Source organism: Chelonia mydas, chromosome 5 (genome assembly GCF_015237465.2).
Source record: "Chelonia mydas isolate rCheMyd1 chromosome 5, rCheMyd1.pri.v2, whole genome shotgun sequence".
In the NCBI taxonomy this organism is placed as follows: Eukaryota; Metazoa; Chordata; order Testudines; family Cheloniidae; genus Chelonia; species Chelonia mydas.
The window spans coordinates 27318181-27339438 of NC_051245.2; the positions used below are offsets into that span (position 1 = coordinate 27318181).

At 42.5% G+C, this 21258-nt stretch overlaps 1 protein-coding gene across 8 annotated transcripts in view; it reads right to left on the bottom strand.

Annotated features, from left to right (window-relative positions):
- The window catches only part of DAB2 (DAB adaptor protein 2), a 42983-nt gene extending 25714 nt beyond the window's left edge, over positions 1–17269 (bottom strand). For 3 of the 8 annotated variants that reach the window (XM_043546780.1, XM_037902710.2, XM_007065727.4), the window contains exon 1: positions 17051–17251. The gene's annotated coding sequence lies outside the window, so the exon portion shown is untranslated. Of the gene's footprint in view, positions 1–11497; positions 11617–17050 lie in introns of those variants that run through there. The other 5 variants (XM_043546779.1, XM_043546775.1, XM_043546778.1 and 2 more) reach the window with 4 other exon arrangements.
- Positions 17270–21258: the final 3989 nt, after the last annotated feature.

Below are 21258 nucleotides of genomic sequence, written 5' to 3' on the forward strand. Positions count from 1 at the left end.
CCTGTTGCCTTTTCAATTTAGTTTCCCACCACTATATAAAAACTTTATACTTGTGGCCATATAAGTGAGATCATTGCAACAGACAGACTATGACTAGGGCCAAAAGGGACCCATCATGATCATCTAGCCTGATCTCCACATCACAGGCCACAGAACCTCACCCACCCACTCCTATAATAGACCACCTCTGGTTGTGTTACTGAAGTCCTTGGATCAGGATTTAAAGATTTCAAGTTATAGAAAAAAAATCATTCACTAGTTTAAACCCACAAGTTAACTGTGCCCCATGCTGCAGAGGAAAGTGAAAAACTGAAGGTCTTTGCCAATCTGATCCAGGGGGAACCCCAAGTAGAGTCTATACCAAAAAGTTGACTCGAGATGAAGTCTAGGGTCAATTACAACACTTAAATCTTGGTGACCAATATGTATTAATCTCATCCCACTTAGAGATTTACACTAGAGGCATCTGCTTTAAATCAAAAGCAAGAGTAATTTTGTATGCATATGTAATGAGCATATTATGCTCAGAGAAACTTATGCATAAGTATTCTAGTTTTAGCTACACAATCTCTTCCATCACTAATTTTGACTAACCCAGATTCACCAGTTGCATCAAATTGATCCTATAGTTTACAGACTAGACCAAAAAGCTGGGTTATAACCTCCCTAACTCTGAGCACTAGTAGCTGTATCTTAGTCCTAGTCAGTAGATCAACTAGGCTTATGATAAAGTACTTGTCCATCAGAAAGATTTCTGGAAGTCTTGATTCAGATGTACAGGTATGTGAAACTTCAAGTTTAATTTCTTTTCTAATGTTAAGGTTTCAGCTCTTTGTAGATACCTTAAAGTGAATTCTTTAGGACTACTGGTGTAACCATTACAAGCAGTGGAGTTTAAATGGTCTTTCAGCCCAGAGCATCTTTGCAGGCCCAGGGAGAAGTACAATATCACCATTCCTCCATTAGCACAGCATGATAATTTTCCTGACTATGGTGTCCCACCATCTAGTCACAGGTCTGCCTCTAGGTCAACCTGACTTTGGATGTGCTTGCATTATTTTCTTTGTAGAAGACAAATGGATAAGATGCTAAAGTCCCACCATTGGCTACAACTGGAAAAATACAATCCTATACCCTGATTTCACTCCTTACTCTAAATTCATTTGTCTTTAATTCTATTTTATACCTGCCATCTTTCAAAGAACTCCACTTTATTTCATTCAGCCTTCTAATGTTTTTCCATTTACTGTAACTACTTCCAGACCTCTGTATAATACTGTTGGTATGTTGGGTTGATAAGTTTTGTAAATGTCTTTATCAGTCCATTATTTTGTCAAATGGATATCTCCCTTTAACCTCATTCTTGGAGCCATCAGCACAGATGAAGTGTCTAGAAACAAAATTCTACTTGTTCTAGTACTTCACCGCTGCATTTGAACACTGTTGTTCCCCCCCCCCCCCCCCCCCCCCCCCCCCCCCCAAGATAAATGCCAAGATGACAGTGGTTACAAGTTCCAGTTTGACTGCACTGGTTTTTCCTAAACTAGCAAGGAGTATCATCATTAATTCAAGTGTGCATGCCCATTGTACTAGGTCATCTGCATAAGCCCCTTATCTTAACTCTACAGTTGATGTCAGACTCTCCAACAAGGGCTCAGTCATTTGGAACTCTTTTGTACCTTTTTTCTAGTCCTTAACAAAAATAAGGTATTGCAGTACTGAATCACCTCCCTAGTCCTAGTTAAGGCTCACCTGTTCATACATTCAAGGTCCTGGTACCCTCCCCTCAACATGAGCTCCCAGTGTAGCGATGAGTTACTAATCCTTTATTAGTCTCTTCCCCATTCTTATCATGAAAGTCCCTGTCCAGTAGGTATGGGGACCATTCCTTGATGTAGGACTTTGCATTTTAATACAACCATATGCATTGCTTGCATGGTAAAGCCATGTACCCATCTAGATCACCTGGTAAAAGAATGTCAGGGCATTCTGCCCACCTTTGTTTTTGCCAACTTTTATATTTACTGCTAGATCTAAAGATTGATCATTAAGCCCAGTAGTGATCCCTGTGGATGCCCACTAGATACACACCCATCGATTATTAGGATTCCCTACTGACAATGGCTTCAAGAGGTCAGTTAACTTAAATTGGGCTTATATCAACTGTTCTTAAATAGTTAGGTTGGAGTCAGGGAGGCAGCAACCAAAGGGGATGAAGTACTATTTTGATGAGCACAGACAACTGCACTCCTTGGGAAGCCAAGATATGCCAGAGTGGTCCACTAAAGGCAAGTGATTACTTTCTGGAGCTCTGTTTCTACTCAGCTTTTCTACCCAAGGATTGAAGCTGCCTTCTCACTCAGAGCTTTTCTTGTCCTTGCAGGTATGTGCTCCCTAGTGATAGAAGTGTGCATTTCCCCATCCCTTTTGGAAGCTTATGCACCAGTTTAGGTTCCAAGGAGTTTCTTTAAAGTATTCCGAAAGGTTTAGATGGAAAAGATTGGACCCATTTTCACTGTGGAAGTCTGAGGTGTTCTCTCCTGCAGAGGGATTGTCCAGTTTCTAACCAGACTGTTTGCCCAAAGCCAACAGGAAATGTGTACTGTACAAAGATTCCTCTGAAGGACTATATTATGACTCTGGGAATGAGCCAGGTTTGCAGGTTGCACTTTGAGCCAGGTTTGAAATAGCCCTCCATGTGTTTAAGTCTGTTGGCTTGTTGTATCCCAGTCCTGGAACAGATGTTTGAAAACTATGGTGTGCCAGCATTTTACTCCAGAACATGGTCCTTCATTTTTTTTTGGTGTGTGTGTGCGCGCAATAAAAGCAAGTCATTTACCATGCCATGGGAAGCACTCTCACTCAGCTAGCTGGGAGACTCAGTCATTTTTCCTGCTGAGCCAGATGTTCAGGAATGTGCAAAGGTTATACTATTGCAAAGTTAATGTTTCAGTGAGTTGGGCTTCTTTACTCCTTAGATGAGCCTCAAGACTAGCTCAAAAGAGCACCATATTTAGTTTAAAGAATTTCACTAGACAATTCTAGTTAATGGTCTGAGAAGAACTTGTGCTGAATGAGTACTCCCAGATTACTTCACCTAACCACTTTAGAGATAATGCAATGAACAAGTGGATGCTTCCAGCAGTAAGGGGTATTTTAAGTAGAGTGACAACCTTTTCAGAAGTGGGATACATGCTGAATTCCCTTCCTCCAAGGCTCTGCCCAGGCCAGAGCTGCTCAGGGAACCCAGGCTGCTGTGGGGAGCCCTGGACCCTCCACTTGCCCAGGGCAGGGTGCCAGAGAGCAGCCCCACCATGTATTACCCCCTCCCTCAAGGCATACCACCCAGGGCAGGTGGAGGGTTTGGGGCTCCCTGAGCAGCAATTACCATGGCCCAGCTCTGGCTTCTGGCCTGGCCAGGTGGGCAGGGGTGGCTAAGGCTGACCTCAGTCCCTCCCTCCCCCAGAAGAGGCTGGCCCCACCTGAGCCTCAGACAGGTGCAAAGCAGAGCTGTAGAGAATCCAGGACAAATGCTGCCCTGAGTTATTCAGCCCAGGACTCTAACTCTGCATTTTGGGACTCTCCTGCACAATTTGGGACAGGTGGTCACCCTAATTTTAATGGCAAGGGTGCTTGCCATTTTCAGAAGCAGCTAGTTCAGAAGCTATACATGCCTAGCCAGAAATAGGAAGGAGTTCCTCTATCTGCAGCACACTACCCTTCCCCTCTTCATACTCCTCTTGGGGGGCTGGGGGGAGAAGAAGAAGAGGGCAGCCGTGTCTGCTGTTCAAGTCCCTGCACTCTTAACAGCAGCTGAGGTCTTATTGGGTAATCCAGTCAGGTGTGATCAGTTGGGCCAGTGAGTGCTTCTAGTGTTCCCAGGGTATTCTCTAGCCCAGGGAGAACAAGGCTGTTCATTAAGATCAGCAGGTGAGCTGCACTGTTTTACTACAGTTATGCAGGACACTTATTCTCAACCTAGTTCTCTCTTGAAAGTCCTACTCCAGTTTGAAGCCAGGTCAGACCAGTGAGAACCTAGACAGACCAAGTCAACATATTGCCAAGTTAGAAAAAAATCAAATAGCAACAGCTATTTTAGTTTATGTTGGCAACCAGTTTATATATAACTGAGTAAGTCTTTGGTTGCTGCACTGTTACACTGCATCAGAAGCAGTATTCACAGGTGAGTACTATCCAAAACCTCTGCAGTGGGATGGATGAGATGCCATTAGTTCAATGATGAAGTAAAGGCATCCACTAGTGATGGGTCTGGATCAGTCAGCAGCTAGGGCACTGCAAGCCATTCAAGCCAAGAAGGAGAAAGTATTCCCACAAGAGCCGTAAGCAATTGGCAGTTCGGTTATATGAGGGGCAAATAACTTTTCAGATGGGTCTGAAGCTTTCAGATAAAGATGACCAGGCTTTGGAAGAAGCAAGTGCTTAAGACTCAGGGGATGAAGTGATGCACAATTAATCCCATTTAATTGGCTGTTGATCACCTGTCTGTCACGACCACCTTGTGGCCATTCTGGGCCTATTGCTTATAAAGCCACCTGATTTTTGTGCAGCTTTCAGTGTTAGGTGCATTCTACTGTTGCATTGTGGAAGACTCTAGCATCAAATGGAACACCTGCAAACAGTTTCCACCACTATCAGTAAAAACAAGGCCACACTCTGTATTTTGGCCTTAGACCACACAGCAGCTAACATTTTGAAAGCCAAGATCAGATCACCACTCAAATGAAACAGGGCAGGCACACACAGACATGGCAACTTCACATACTGTATTGTGTATGCCATCTAATACAGGAGTATGATTGGATCTGGGAAGAAACTCAAAATTTGCACCTTCAGCATATGTATACAGAACATGTTGCACTGACTGTATATTCATTGCCAGCACTTTATGAAGCCTGTCAACAGTAGCACTGGAAAGAGGGACACATTATATATATATATATATATATATACACACACACACACACCTCCTCTTCTGCCCCCATTCCTTTAGCTATTGGAATCTGAAGCCCTTAAAATGTGACTTCTAGTCCTTTAATTTTACTCTTTTTGAATTTAAGGAAGGATTATTTCAGGGAAAGGGTATTTGTATTAGTCATTGTGCCAGTTTGTCATGCTTTTCAATTAAAAGCATGAAAATACTAATTGAAAGAGGAAGCAAGTAATTCAGCTGAGTTATTGGAGAGTTAGGAAGAAGTTCCAATACACTAGCCCTCAGACACTTGAAAAATTTGGCCTTCATACTCCTGAGTTATAGTGTAAGTGAGGGTAGAGTTTGGCCCACAGCAGCTATGGTCAGAAGTTGTTCCACTAGGTATGCTTGACAGAAGACAGGCTATTGTGTTAAAAACCAAACCACCCACTATTAGTCTGTTTAGGATTCTCTAGAAAGCTTAAAGTGTATTACTTTGAGGTTCTTATCTTGATGCCTCTACTTCAGGTAAAATATTGAGATCAGTCTCAGTTAATACCACTACTGATTCTATATCAGAACTTGCCTAGCACTCTGTCAGGATACAGTGGAGTGAAATGTATTTAGTGCTTGATCATGCATAAAGAGTGAGAGCATTCAGCATGCACATATAGCACTGGTGGGTGGGGTGGGGGGAGCACGGCACAGCACCTCACATAGCAGGCATGTTTGTTGATAAGAAACCTCATAGTAAGACATGGCCCATGCAGCCATCTACCTCAAGGCAGGAAATCCTGCTGAGATTTCAGAGTGGTTCCAGGAAGTCTAGGTATTTCAGACTATTAAATACAACCCTGCACCCAAACTAGTATGGGTCTTATATGCCTATGGGAGGCTGTCTTAACTCAAGCATTTTAGTGCAGCTCATGCACCTGATAGTTACAATTAGTTTTACCATGCACTTCATAGAAGTCAGACCTATAGCAAGGCAGGCTGACTTCTCAAAAGGCTAAGATATTCCAAGAATAATTGATTAATACACAGATGGTTAAGAACCATTTAAAAGGGTTTCCTCATAAGTTTCTAGGCTCTTTGGACAGCAGCTTTAACAGTTTATTTTAGGATTGTTGCCAATAAGCTACAGTACTGCTATTACTCTGGGATGGCATTCCCCCTCCAAATAGTTGGGCAGTTAGAGATATTTTGAAAACCTCAATTATGGTCATAACAGCATCCCTCTTGATAGCTTGTGCTGCTATTTGGAAACTGAGGTAATGAGACCACCATGTTAAGCAGAGAACTCACCTGCCATTTATAGAAACTGAAATAATTTTATTTCTGGCCCTGCAGCAAGGATCATGTGAGTTAAATTGTGTGGAGAAAGGAAAAAAATCAGGGGGAATATGGAGAGGCCAGAGGAAAAAACTGACAGTAAAGTAAAAATCTCTGCTAGACTGCCTAGTACTTTGTCCTCCTCACAGCATGTGCTTCTTCATTGTCCCTTGGTACTGAAAGGGCTTGATATAGACGAAAGAGTTATTGCATGTAAATATTAACCTTGAATTAGAACCCAGGAGGCCAAGAGAGGACAGGAAAGCAAGGCTTTATTGCCGACTCCAACATATCCTGTTGGGAATAAGGGAAGTTGCCAGAACTGCTGCAATAATTTAAGTACTACGAACATAGTTTTGTAAGGCTATGTTTTCTCTTAACTAGTCAGTCATTTGAATTCCTAATAGTTTAGAAAGCTTGTATTTTGTACTTCTGCTTCAGCTCTTACTAAATTAGTCTGGAGAAGACAGGCGCGACAACCCAATAGTCAGGAACTCTATTAACAGCAGCTGCATAAAGATACCATTAAATCCATTTGCCAAAAGGACATCTTTAGTCTATTACACAGCTATTGGATGATATTGTCAGTTTCCAGTGGCACATGTGATGCAATCTATTTTTAAGAGAAGCCTGGCCGCTCTTCTTTTTAAAAGGAAAAAACAAACCCCTGAGCATTCTACCAACAAGTGGGTTAATTTACTAAAAAAAGTTAGTGGAACAAGCTGAAACAGGGTAGAGAGAAACATGCTGCTCTCATGAGAGAATCTGAAATAATCTATGATACTAACACATTAATACTTGGGGCAGCTTCTGCTATACAATAGCACATTCATGTATGTCCCTGTGTGGCTTGACCGACAATGACAATTATGCACATAAATCTCTGGACTGGATGCTAATGTTGCACGTTTTACTGTTTAAACACTGTTGCATTGGCAATGAACTGAGTAACCTTGAAAGGCATTGTGCAAGCATTAGTGAATTAGAAAAATGCATGCAGTATTTCAGACACATCTGCCTTTTGAACAGGGTCTTTTGGGCACATCTGGAAAGTTGAAGTGCTAGACTGGAAGTGTTTTGCCTCATTATTAAAGCACCCAAAATGCTAGAGCACTGTGTGCTTTGAGTGGTCAAGGGCATTGAGTTTACACTTAAATTGAATGAACCTACTGTAGTGCAACAGCTTAGATTGGGACATGACCTGCTGAATAAGAACTGAACTTACTCCTTACGATTGGAAAGTGGTACCATAGTCAGCCAGCAAGCAGTCCAACAGACTTTGGCATAGAGCCTAATCAGGGACCCTAGTGGGGTTAGCCTCCTCATGGGCCTCACTACAGATCAGAGTTCTCATTTCCCTGAAGTGAAGTTTGGGGGAGGAGGGAGAATTACCAATTTACCTTTTGGCTCTCATTTCAGAGAAATGTAAATGAATTCACATTTCTGAATTTAGTGTCCCAATGACATCATAGGGGTATCAGAGTGCAAATACCACAGGCTTCAGAAGCCTGCTTATGCAGCATTTCCCTTTTATTAAGGGGAATACTTTACACCACACTGCATTTTTAGCAATATCCTTGTCTCTTGCCGCCTACATCTAGGAATGAAGAGGCAGTTTGCATGAGACTGACCCAGAGTTTTAAGAGCAGGAGTAATTTGATTGACTGTTTTTCACATCCAGTTCTAGTGGGATATATAGAAAGACTCAAGCAACCAAAATCCAGATGCAAATGGAGTCTTGATGGCTGCCAGTGGACACCTTGCCTTTTAAAGCAAATTAAATTTTTTTTATTATTAAATACACAGGTTGAGAAAAATGTCTTTCCATCTGGGTATAGTGTTTAGATCATCCACAAATACAAAGTCTGTTTAAAACTCATAAGATACATACTATAGTTTATTCAGTTCACTGGAGTTATCAAACTGTCAAATCACTTACTAGAATAATTTTTGGTATGCAATTTATTACCAGTCATTCTTGCCACACCAGGTGTGAATGCTTGGCTTCTCTCCCCACCAGCCACTAAGAGTCCTTCCTCTTTCCAAGAGACTGGAGGTTTTTTTTTTAAAAAAAAGGAGCCATACTCCAAGTTAACGTTGATGGCAAGCTCATCCCAGCATTGCTACAATCAGTTTTAGTCTAGCTACCGTCAGCTATTTGGTGACCTTTCACTAATATCAGCTTTTGCCTTGAGGTCTAAGCAGCAATCACAACACGGCTGGTCAAAGCTATTGCTTAGCTAGTTTACAAGAGTCAAGTTCACAACACTAAAGATAAGTACTATTGGCTCAAATGATTTTCTAGAAACAGTTTTGTTTGTTATTTAAATGAGCTACTTTAGTCAGTTGGGGTCAGGGTTTATGCCTTTCACCAAGGTGTAGCCTTATGACAAGGGTCACAGGCCTGCTTCTGTAGACTATTCTTTGTCAACAGCTATAGTTCCCATGGTTTATTTATGGGGTAATGTGTTTTAGAAGGTACTGGGTAGTCCCCTCCCCTGCCACTGCGCTGGACTCCCAATACTGCCAACACTGGAAGCAATGTTTAATTGCTATGAGAGGTAGTGATGGGGAGCCTGTTCCTTGGCTACCTGCCTTTAAATCTTATATTAAGGAAGTTTTTGGTTGCTAAACTTCAAAAAAGGACTGTGAAGCCAGTGACCAAATCATGGTGGCCACAGGGATTGATTTGTGACAGCTCCATGTACTCCAAGGTCTTAGTACAGCCAACAAGGAGTCATTCCAGTGATCCACCATCCAAATGCCTTTCCCATATCAGCTTAGTTTACTAGCTGTTGCTCCATCAACTGATCAGGACAGTCTGTTCTCATGATATCATCCCACCAGTTTTTGGTCTTTACTTAGCATTTGATTTTGTTAAGAATCCAGGAAGTACAAGAACATGGCTTAGTCAGCATTTACATAATTTTTCAGGTTGTTTTTAACTAAAGCCAGGCATCTGTTGCCTACTCATCTAACAGTTCTCAAAATGAACTGGCTGTTCAGCAGTTTAAAGGATTTTAACATATTACAAATCTGTTCTCAAACCTGTGACATTCTAAGGAATTTGTACATATTTAGGAGAGCTGGTTGGAAGAGATTCAATAGCCAGCTTTCTATGGGAACGGTTTTGGCCAGATTCTAATATTGGTTTATAACTCCATGAATATAAGTACACCCAAATCTTTGGGCTAGTTCCCAACAGAGCTGGTCACCAAGCTCTAGGAAATACAGCATCTATAAATTGGAACATCATTCTGCTTATTGGCAGTTTACTTAGTTCTTAGCAGCACCCAGGATTTTACTGTAGGAGTCTATACCAATGCATTATTCATATTTGAATTGGTTGCAATCTGCACAACCCCCTTATCCCATCTGAAGCTAGTTGGGTAAAGGGCAAAATGGCCTTGTGGCTATTGCAGTTCTGGGTCATTTAAATATAGGTGACAAAAGTAGATATTTTCAGTTTGTATTAAGAAGCTTTAGACAAGTTTGTTGATCACTGCAAGGCAAGAGTTTGTCAAGATCCAGAAGTTGGAAGCTAGAGTTTCTCCTCAGTATGGATCTCTGTCCTATAAGGAACTTTTAAGATGTAGCTTCAGTGGTCCTAAAAAGTCTCAAAAGTCTCTGAAGTGTAGAGATACATTTGTTGCTTTAAGCCTTGACTTTCAGTTCTATTTCACCATTTGTTGTGGATCCTCATTACTTTAGTTTTGCTTAATTAGGTCAATTTGACTCAGACTAAGTGCATTATAACTCATGTAAACAAAGAATTTTAGCAAGGGAATAGCTCAGTGCCATTTCACCTCCACCTGGAATTGTAGCTCAAGAGACATACTCTATAGCTAGAACATCTTCTCACCACTGGGGGTAAAGTCTCTTTAAGAACTGCCATCAAGATTCTCCCACTCTCCCAATAAAGTTGGGACTTTTCCTCTACATTGAAGCAGTTACTGTTATTTCAGTTGCATGTTGTAAGATCTGCCACTATTGGGATATCCCTCTTTGCAGTTTGAACATGTGTCTATTTCATTAGACCAGAGGTAGGACTATTGCCTATCTTCTGTACAGCCTGCCATGGTATACCATGCAGATGATCCAACTATCTACCACAAAGTTGGAAGAAAATAGGATTTACTCCATCACCCTTGTGGTGTTTAAGAGTAGTGTGATTTAAGTTAATAGTTAAGATCTATTGGGCTAGGATTTGATTGAGAATTTGCATTATGCTCAGGATCTGAGCATGGAATGGATGATTCAGCAAGTGCTTAGAATTATCCTACAGAAGTATTTCTATAGAGATGAAAAAAGTACTTCATGAAAACAAAGAATGGTCAATCTGGAAAAGCAAATTTAAAATCTAATCCACTTCAATACAGATATGTTAACTATCCACTATGGGTATGTCTACACAGGAATAAAATACCCACAGCTGGCCCAGGTCAACTGACTCTGGCTTCAACTCTGGGATGGGGGCAAGGAGGGAAAGGGAGAAGCCATGTACATTCAGGCTCAGGCTGCAGCCCAAGCTCTGGGACCCTCCACACTTTCACGGTCCCAGAGCTTGGGCTGCTGCCCAAGTGTCTACATAGCAATTCCCCCTCCTCTACTTCCAGCTCCAGAGTCCAAGTCAGCTGACCTAGGCCAGCCATGCCATGGGCTTTTATCCTTCTGTAGATGTACCCTTGGCCAGTACAGATAAGAGTGAAGCAAACATCTCACTGCTTCATGTGTCTCACATGCTTGTTAATCCACTGGAAGATGCTCAGATATTAGCAATGAGCACAGTAGGAGAGTCTAGTCTCTCTAGACTAGTGTCCGAGGGAGATTTGGTAACTGCTAGTTTGAAAATATGAAATGCTGTCAGATACAAGGAGGAGTCTCTAGGGGCCTGGGGAGTTGCATATCACTGATAGTCTAAGTGGGAATTCGTGGTGCCACCGCTGCCATTGCCAAAGCCGAGTAACTGGAATCATTTGCTTATACCTCCTTCTGTAACTATAGTTAAGACTAGTGTCTTATCTCTGCCTAAAAGATCTACAGGGTAGGTTCTCATCTGAACTATTCTCTGCCTCAACATTTTTAGGTCTCTTTCAGTGGACTTCCCTATGTGGTCATTCAACATTTTACAACTGCATATGGATTCTCCCATTAGACATTACTGGCAGACAGCAATATCTTCCTGGATGCAAGATAAAGGGAATACATGTTCTAGAAAATCACGATAAGACTTACAGTATGACAAAGCCTGGGTGTAGCAGTCAAGAACTAAGTTCTAATCCTGACTGACATAGGCTTCCTTTATACCTTTTTGCAAGTCAGTCATCTCTAGGACCATCTTGTCCCACATCACCCTTTGAAAAAAAAAAAAAAAAAAAGAATTTTAGCTACCTCACAAGCAGCGTTCCCTCTAATTTTTGACAGGCCATGTGCGCAAAAAATTTCTTCTGTGCAAATTGTTGTGCATGCAGTATTTCACCATGTGCATGGGGTTTAGGATCTGTGTGCGCATGCACACATGCACAGCTTAGAGGGAACAATGCTCAGAAGTGCCTGGAGATGGGGCTCACCTCCTACCTGGGAGGAAGAGGTTAGGCACCAACTTTGAACCCTGCTCTGAAGCTCCATCTTGCAAGTCAACCTCAGTCTAACAAGTGTTTGCAGTTTGAAGCCCTTATCTTCTGCTGCTGAAAACAAAGACTGCCTCCTCCAGTTTTTGCCTTTCGAGATAGAGGTTCTTTGGCCTTTTGTACTAGTCCTTTCTCTATTGGAGTTGTAAGGGTTGATCACAAGGAATGATTACTGCACTATCAGATCTGATATTTATAGTGAATTACTTGTCTCATATTGTAATCCCTTCAGTGCTCTTATTTATCTTGTCCTATATAGGTAGACAAGTCTTATTCTTGATATCATGTGACAAAATTCCACAGTAGTTTCAGATGTTAGGATTCTATGAAGCAGAATGTTTGCAGTTACATGGCACTTTAGTCTTCATGTATCAAGGTAAAAATTGCCAGCTAGTATCTTGTACAGGTCTCTTGCAGGACAGGGAACAAGTGTCCAGTCAGTGTCTTTTTAAAGCCTCCTGAATTGTGTGCAGTCACTGAACCTTGTTATTTTAATAAGAGAATCCCCATCCTATAAGGATCTAATAGGAACTAGTAGAGAGGGAGGAAATTCAATCAAGGCCAATGTGCTGTCCTTAACTGGTCCCGTTGAACTGAAAGTGTTATGATTAAGAGGATGTGTATTATCGGTGTTTGTTACTTTGGAGACAATTAGAGGGAGTGAAGGCCTGTTGTTGGGAGTTTTATCAAGTCTTTAACCCAAGAGCATTTTGCAGTGTTCAGGGATGCTGGTGGTTCTTCACTTATATTGGGTCACACACATCGTGTCAGCAATGTGTCATTCTGAGGGGTTCTCTACACCCAGGGGCAAACCTGGGTCAGTGGGATTAGTGTGTAGAAAGTTAAGTATGGGAAGGAAGAGGCTAAGTTAAGTGTTGAACAAAGCTAAGGACTTGCCTACACAAGGAAGTAGAGCCAGTTTAGTTACACCGATGCAGTATAATAGACCTTGCCTATACACAAGCTGTATTAGCAATATTAGACATCTACATTTCAAGATGTCTGCATCCAGTTTGTTTTGAGTCCCAAGACCATGATGTTCTGGCAGTCAACTCATTTATTACCAGGCATTCCCTAGCCACCACCCTCCCGCTTCACCTCCAGCTAGTGTTCCCTCTTCTCTGTAGAGGCACCTTCCTCCCCCTAAGTCCGCTAAGGGCATTTTAGTGGTTTACATCAGCATTTGTACTCAAAAAGCAGAGGTGTGACAAGATGGCTTCTGCAGTAACCTGGCTAGCCTCAGCATTCACTCCTGCAAGAGACTTTAGTTCAAGGATGTCAAGTTGATTGGTATGTCAGTTAGCCATGATTCCTTTCTATTACACCTGTTCCAAAAAGTCTAGGATTGCTAGCTCTGTTCATGCGTTATTCCCAGTGGGAGTAAGCTAAACAATGTTCAACCTCTGATCTTAAAATTCTTCCTACTAGAAAGCCACAGTTTCTTCCATTGAAGTTTTCAGGATCCCTTATCTGAAGGATACTTAGGACATTAATCTAACTATGCACTGAAGGCTGTGGTTAGTTAAATTGGGCAGAAGATCTGAATCTCTTACTGATAGGCACTAGTAAGGACAAAATATTGCTCTTATCCCTCCCCTAGCCTGAGGGAGCTTACTTCCACTGACTGAGAACAGATCCCTAAAGTATTCTGGTGGCCAATAAGTGAGTCTGTTGCTTTGAGTGCTCTCATAAAGGACAGTAATGTCATCCAAACTGCTGGCCCTGCTGAATGCAGTCCACATGCATCCCAGAGTGCTGGGTCAGCCCAAAAGACCACCCAAGTGTCTTAGAAGCACGTAGCTCATCAAAAAAGGATAGGAAGCCTGTGGGCCTGGCAACAGTACTCAAAGATTACAGCATGGTTTCAGACTACCCCATTTCATCTCTGGGCATCCACATCTTCTCGTTCCATCTTAGCAGCCTGCCCAGCTGGGAGACCACAATCCCCCTCCTTGAAACCAAGTATTATTGACTTAGGTTCCCACAGAGCCCAGGGACAGCTGTCTTTTCTGCCTGCTTCATTTAATGTGTCCCACATCTGGTTGTCTTATTCCTGTATTCAGAATATTTCCATCTGTAAAATGGATTAGTACTCTTCCTTCACAGAGGTAAGCATTCATAAGACGGTGCTCAGCGACCATCAACTAGAGGCATATGGACAGCTCTCTCCTCGAAGTAGATCTTGACTGACAAAGCTCTGGCTCCTCCCTCCCCCCACCTTAGAGTTCTAAACACTGAAGACAGCTGCAAGGACATAGATAAGAAATACTTGCCATGTTCCTGCTGCGTCTCCAGGCCATCCAATGGATATTGGACCTGCCTTTCTTCCCTCAAGGAAGCTTCCTATGAAGCGTTAGGGAGATATTACCACTGTAAAAGTGAGGATTTTATAGCAGTCACAACTGATTAAGTTCTCTGGGGTTAGGACCACATCTTCCAGTTCATAGCATGCCAAACAGACAACTGGTGCTTAGTTTGTTTCAATTGACATTAAAAAAAAAAAAAGCAATGAGGAGACTGATAGCAAGTCATGCTGTAGCAAAGTCTAATACCAGTTACCAGAAAGGATGAGTGAAGATGGTAAAAAGGTATTAAGAGTCACCTGAAATGTTGGAGTTGAGTGGATCTGAATGCCAAGAAGTCTTAAATTTGTTCTATTCAGGAGTAAGGGTCAAGGAGTAAATGGGGCCTAGAGTAAAGGTCCTAGTGACTTGGGAATGCTCTCCTATTTACACCAACCTTTTCCTCAGTCTTATCTTTTGCCAATTAATGCTTTATTCCTGTGGCTCACCTATCTTAATTTGCATCTTTTATACCTTTTGGGGGTTCTCTGTTCACAGCAAAGGTTGGTTCCATTTCAAAGTTAGGAATGGAATTCATGCTTTAAACCCAAACCCAAGACATCTGGCAATTTCAGAAGTTTTCCCAAAGGGCAAGATCCATTTTGGTTTGGCAGAGCAGGAAGGGCCCTATATACACCATGATTCCCAAGACAGTACTCTTGGAACTGATTTTGCACATGGGAAGGATAGGGAAGAATGATCTTCTATTGCCCTAGGGACCCTATTTTGAAGCCTATTTTTGAGGCATCTTCTAGTATATTCCTTTTCCAGATGGTTATGGATTTGCTCCAGAACTGAGTCTGGAATCAAATCTTTAGCTTCTGTGAATGAATTAACCATTTTCCCCATCCCAATTTCTATTACTAATTCTAACATTTGAGTTAGATATTGAAGGGGGGTGAACATCTCAGAACATGCATTTGTTAGGGTTAGTAAGCACAAGTGCCACTTGCCATCAGAAGGCTAATTTAAAGGCACCCTAATCTAAGAGTTTTCATAACCAATGAAGGGAAATGTTCCCTTCTATGGTGTCCCTGCCCATCCCCCGAAGTGGGATTTCAGCCATGTGCATATCTCTGCTGAAGAGATGAAGATACCTTGCTAGATTCAGCTTAGACCTTTGGTATTTGTACAGTTTTCTTGGTCTAATTACTCAGGCTTCTACAGTGTCCCAATTTCAGGTATTTTATCCTGTATTAAAACCACTTTTCCTTACCTAGTTAACTGTGGAAGCCACAGCAACACTGAAGGGGAAATATTTGTGGCTTTTTAAAGGGGAGGAGGCCAGTCTCTGCAAGGGACATCCTGCTGTTAGGTGAGGATTTGCTCTTGCTAGGCCACCCAGGTATACAGTCATCCTGTCTCACTGGAGGAGACTATCATCATTTCCTAGCTTGTTTAGCTAATTAAATGTGCTGCTCTTTGTTTTTAAAGCAGTGGAGAGAATGGTTACACCAAGCTGCTAAATAAATTCTACTGTAGGCAAACAATAGATTTAGGACACCAACCAACTACTGCTCAGAACAAGGACATTGCCTTGAACAGTCTGATAGGCCCCCCAATGAGTGTCATCATGATATCCTGAGCAGTGAGGGCATACATTTGTCCTGTAACCCATTTCTGTTTATTTCATCCTTAAGAGGAGCTCCCTTTCACTAGGCAGGGGCTTTTTTTTTTGCTACAAGATCTGTCACATTTGCCTGTAGAGTTCACCCATCACTACTGAGATGTCACCTACTTGCCCCAAGTGCAGACATTAGAAAGCCAAACAAACAAGATGCTCAGGCCAAAATGCTTAGTTATGTTCTCACCCTTTTCTCTCCCCCACTCCCATTGGCAGTGAGTGACTGGATTCTTTCATCCACACTATTTCTAGAACAGCAGGTTTTTGCTATATATATATATAAAAATAAATCTTGTCTTAATCCCCTCCTAGCTGCAGAAAATGCTTGTTTATTTTGCTTGGTGTTCTTGGGCTTCTTTAGGAGATGGGCCCTTTTAGACGCCTGAAAGCAGGATGCAGACATTTCCACCCAATTTTAGCTGGAGCCTTATTTTGGGAGTAAGGCCTTGCTACTGCCTAGCATTAATATCCCCCCATATCGATTTAAAAACCGCACTAGTCCTAGGCTATGAAAGCCATCACAGTCACAGCTGGCTCCAGAGATTTAGCCCAGTCTCTCGCGTCCCCTCCCCCAGCACGGCTACTATTGTACGTTTCAGCGCTTTAAAGGCGTTAGTTAGCCCCAGTGGGGTCTCGGTCTTTGGCAGAGCCTTTACTCAAGGGCGTTGCCACAATAAAGCCCAAGTTCGTGATCCGTTAGCCCCCAGGAAGAGTTTTTTCTAGTGATAGAAATCAGAGACTTCGTGAGGGAGAAGCCAAGACCAGCTGGTAGGCGATTAATCGGCTCCCGTTCCGAGGGGCCGCCTTCTCTCGGCTGCCTGGAGCCCGTTTCACAGGCTCGCCCCAGGGACGCTGCGGGTTGGGCTCGGAGTCCCCCGGCAGGCAGTAAGAGCCCAGCAGGGGGAGGCTCAGACCCCTGGCAGCAGGCGCCCCGGGCACTCCGAGGGCGGTTCGCTCGAGCCCAGCCTGCGGCGTCCGGCTCAGAGGCAGCAACCCCAGCCAGCGAGTCAATTTCACACTCGGGAACAGGCTGGGGGCTGCTGCCTTAAGACCGGATTCTTGCGCCCCCTCCACCCCTGTACTAGGGGCAGTCTGGCCTGGAGCCCCCAGGAGCCTTTACAAGGAGCCCCCGATCGATCCCCCCCAAAAAAGGCAGGAGGAGGAAGAACCACCCTCCTGAAGAGCTACTTACAGACTAGCTCCGTGCTGTTCGGTGCATACTCCTCGGGCTACAGCCGGTAGAGTAGCTGACACCGTGGGCCCGGTTAAATATTCAGTTGTATTCCAGCCTTTAGCGTAGTTAGCCACTCACAGCCAGAGATATGGTTTTAATCAGATGCTGGCAGCTGAGGACTACCCAGGAATGTGCTGTGATGATTTTGCTGCTTGGGCTTGGCTACTCCCCCTCAACGTGTCGGTGCTTCCAAACTTAACCCTTTGCAAACCAGGACTGAAGGGAACCAAGGCTGTTGGGCTGTTATGCAATAATGAGTACTACAGCAGAGAGGAGAAAATGACATTAAAGGGGTTGATTTAAACCCACAGCAGGAAATTCGGAGGTTTTTAAATTAGTTGTGTGCGTTTTTAAGGCTCAGAGGGAATTCACAAGTAAGGGGTGGAAGGTCTGTAGCTCACAAATTCTGCAGGTATTATCATTCATAAAGAGAAACCCGAAATGCATTTTTAGAAAGCACTTCCAAACTCCCTCTGTGTAGAGGGGATACAAAGCCTGATCTCAATGTGTATATGTTTGTATTTATTTGTGGAGATGGTGTTTAAAAATCCATACCTAGATGCAGATATGAATTTGGGTACTTTATAACTGGCTGAACCAAAATCCTGGATCAAGGCATCTTCAAACTTCGGGTCGTAGGCAGGTTGTATCCAGATCTGACTTTGGCAGCTTACACCAATCTTTACTCAAAGCACTTTTATTGTTTTTGTTCCCCAGTATTGGATCCTGTCATCTCTCCCTTCCCCCCACCCAGTTACAATATATATTAGGAAATGTGGAGTGGGGAAAGGTGTGTTTTATGCGAAAGTCATGCAATGCCCTTTATTTCATCGCTGGACACTTGGGAGGTGGTGGTTAAATATATCATGTGTTGTATATTTTATGGTCTCCATCTAACCCTGCATACAAAACCACCAGCGTAAGTGACAGACTGCTGAGAAGAGGCCCAAGCCTGGAATAACAAGGGTGCTGGATATCTGGTGATGACACAGGTGCATTAACACAACTGTGCCTGCACTATGCTTGATTCTCAGTGGTGCTCTCAGTCCCTCACTTCAGAAGCAGAAAATTCTCTCATAAGGGAGAAAAAAAACATTTTATATCCCAGCCTTGCAGACACTTAAGGAAGTGCATGCTACTTATGTGTGTAAAGTTACTTTCTACAAATAACAAGCTTCTTGTTACACGTCTGTATAAATGTTTGCAGGATTGGGACCTCGGTTATGTTTTACACTGTTACATCTGAGATTAATAATATTTTATTTGTTCAGCACCTACCACTAAGGGGCTCTAATCATAATCAGGATCAGGGTTTCTGGGTGCTACTGCAATATGTATTTTAAATAATAACTGTCTCAAAGTACTCTAGAATTCTTAGGTAACTGGTCCTCTTAATATAGGCATTTGTGAGGTAGGCTTTGTCTCTAGTAAATAGGGAGATGCTAAGAAGTGACTTGCATAAAATAGCCCACCACACACAGGATTAGAACTCTTAGAATCATAGAATATCAGGGTTGAAAGAGACCTCAGGAGGTCATCTAGTCCAACCCCCTGCTCAAAGCAGGACCGGTCCCCAACTAAATCACCCCAGCCAGGGCTTTGTCAAGCCAGGACTTAAAAACCTCTAAGGATGGAGATTCCACCACCTTCCTAGGTAACCCATTCCAGTGCTTCACCATCCTCCTAGTAAAATAGTTTTTCCTAATAGCCAACCTAGACCTCCCCCACTGCAACTTGAGACCATTACTCCTTGTTCTGTCATCTGCTACCACTGAGAACATCCTCTTTGGAACACCCGTTCAGGTAATTGAAGTCTGCTATCAAATCCCCGCCCCCCCCCGCTCTTCTCTTCTGCAGACAAAATAACCCCAGTTCCCTCAGCCTCTCCTCATAAGTCTTGTGCCCCAGCCCCCAGCAACTCATGCCCTTGCTCACCCACAACACAGTCCTCTCTCCAACACAGTTTATTTGTAAATTTCATATGCACTATTTATTGTAGTACTGAAAGAGACCCCAGTACATATATGATGTTTTACCAAAGGCACTGCACACTAGGGTTTAGTGTAGAAATGCCACAAGGCATTTAGTTTTACACCAGCACTCAAAGTGTCACTAATAATCTAATGGTAAAACTGCTCTGCAGCTAAATGCTTTATGGCTAACTGGAAAAAACTGCAGTTGACTTCAGAGAATAAAATGTCTTTAAAAGTCTTAACCTAGTGTACTATCATTTTTTTTTCATTCAGCTCAAAAACAAAGCCTTAATGTTTCATACTTTTGAGTTAAAAGCTAGAATTCAGAAATGTTACATTAAACATACCTAATGGGATTGTTTTTAAGTATAGGAGGACTCGGGCAGCAACCCCAACTGGAATACAATTATTTTATCTGTATGCAATCTAGGATTTTGATAGCAGGCTTCATATTTTATAAAAAGAAGAAACAGTCTTATTTCAAGGTGGATTTGTACAAACATATGAATTCGACAAAGCCTGTTGCAGCTTTAAACCTGCCTATTAAAGTGTTCACAGGTGAGCGAGTGCTGGGTTTTGCAGGATGGTGATTTTTAAAATATTTGTTGTGTCTGATATTACCACTGTTGGCATAGGTTCAGTGCCCTACCCAAGATGCTGGGTTTTTAAGTTAACCCTTTGTTGTGCAGAACAACATCAGTCTAGGTGCCTCACAGATGCAAGTCATTTTTCAGCAGGTCTAAAATTATCTTGCAGTTACAGCTGGAAAGCCTCACCACTGCTAGTTTTTCCATTGCTTTTCTGGATGTTAACACTGTCTAAGCCACCGCCTGCTCTTCTTGTTGGGATTTCAGTTTAGATGGGAGAGAGGGAAACAAGATTAAATAAAAACATTGAAAAGTAGATTCCTTTGCAAGACACCAATGTTAGCTTTGGACACATGAATGCCTTGAACATGGTGTCAGTAACAGTTTGCAAAAAATCTGCTTGCAGCGAGGCAAAGTGGTAGCTAATCCCGCAATGGCTTGCTCAAGAATGCATAGTTTATTATAAAAGTAATCTTTTAAGATTTTAGTGGAATGTGCTTCCACAGCGGTGTTGCTGCCTTTGTGGGCTTTACTATGTGTGTCATCTCGTCCATAATTAAACTTTTCACTCACAGATCTGGGACTTTTTTTTAGAAAACCTCCCACTTTGAGTGCTGGAATTTCATTTGAACTTTAAATAGTGCCTTGGAATTTGCCATAAGGTAAACTGTCTGCTCCTGGATTCCTCACTTCTCCACTACAGATGTTATGGCCATGTAGTAAAAGGCTGAGCTCTACAGAATCAGCAAATTCCTTATATCTCCCCTAATGTCATGACCATTGAAGGGAATTACATTATTAATCAGATGCTGTGGTTATCACCATAGAATTTTCACTTTGGTGAACAATGGAATAGGAATCAGCAGAAATCTGGCTTAAGAGATGCCTTTCAGTGGAAACTTCACCAATGCGAATTGAGAGAAGGCAGAGTATGTCAAAGGAAATAGAAAGGAAGAATTTGTACTTCAACCTTTGGACTGCTCGGTGTTGTTCCTCATGTGGCTTCGGCCTGCTATTTTAAAAAAAATATATAAATTCAGTTAGTTAAAGATAAAATATCAATCCGTTTTCTGAAACAATCAGCATCCTTCTTAAATTAAAATCACTTTGTATTTCTCTCAGGCCAGTTCAGTGCTGGTGGAAAGTTCTGTCTAGAAACCCCTGGGGAATGAAGTCTTCTGTCTTCAGAACAGATAGAGCAGCATCTTAACTTATAGCAACACTAGCCCATCAGTGAATCTCACACCGGACCTGAAAATATTACATCTAGAACCATTCAATTCTGGGCTTGTTAGCCACTTAATGATAAAAGTGGTGGTAGTTTATGCCAGTTCATTTAAAACTGGACTGGACCCACTTCCACCTTAAACCACCCACTCGTGGCCTGGGCTGGATTTGTGGTTCCCAAATTCAGGGCAAATTCTGCTCTCACTAACATGGATGGGTTTAAACCCAATTGATGCAAATTGGAGTACGCTCATATGAGTGAGAGTAGAATTTGGCTCTCAGAGATGAAAGGCTTGTGGTGAAACCCATGATCTGAGCCTTCCCTTCCCACCTGCAGTTTGTCCCAAATTTTAATGTGCTTGCTTTATATATAATTTGC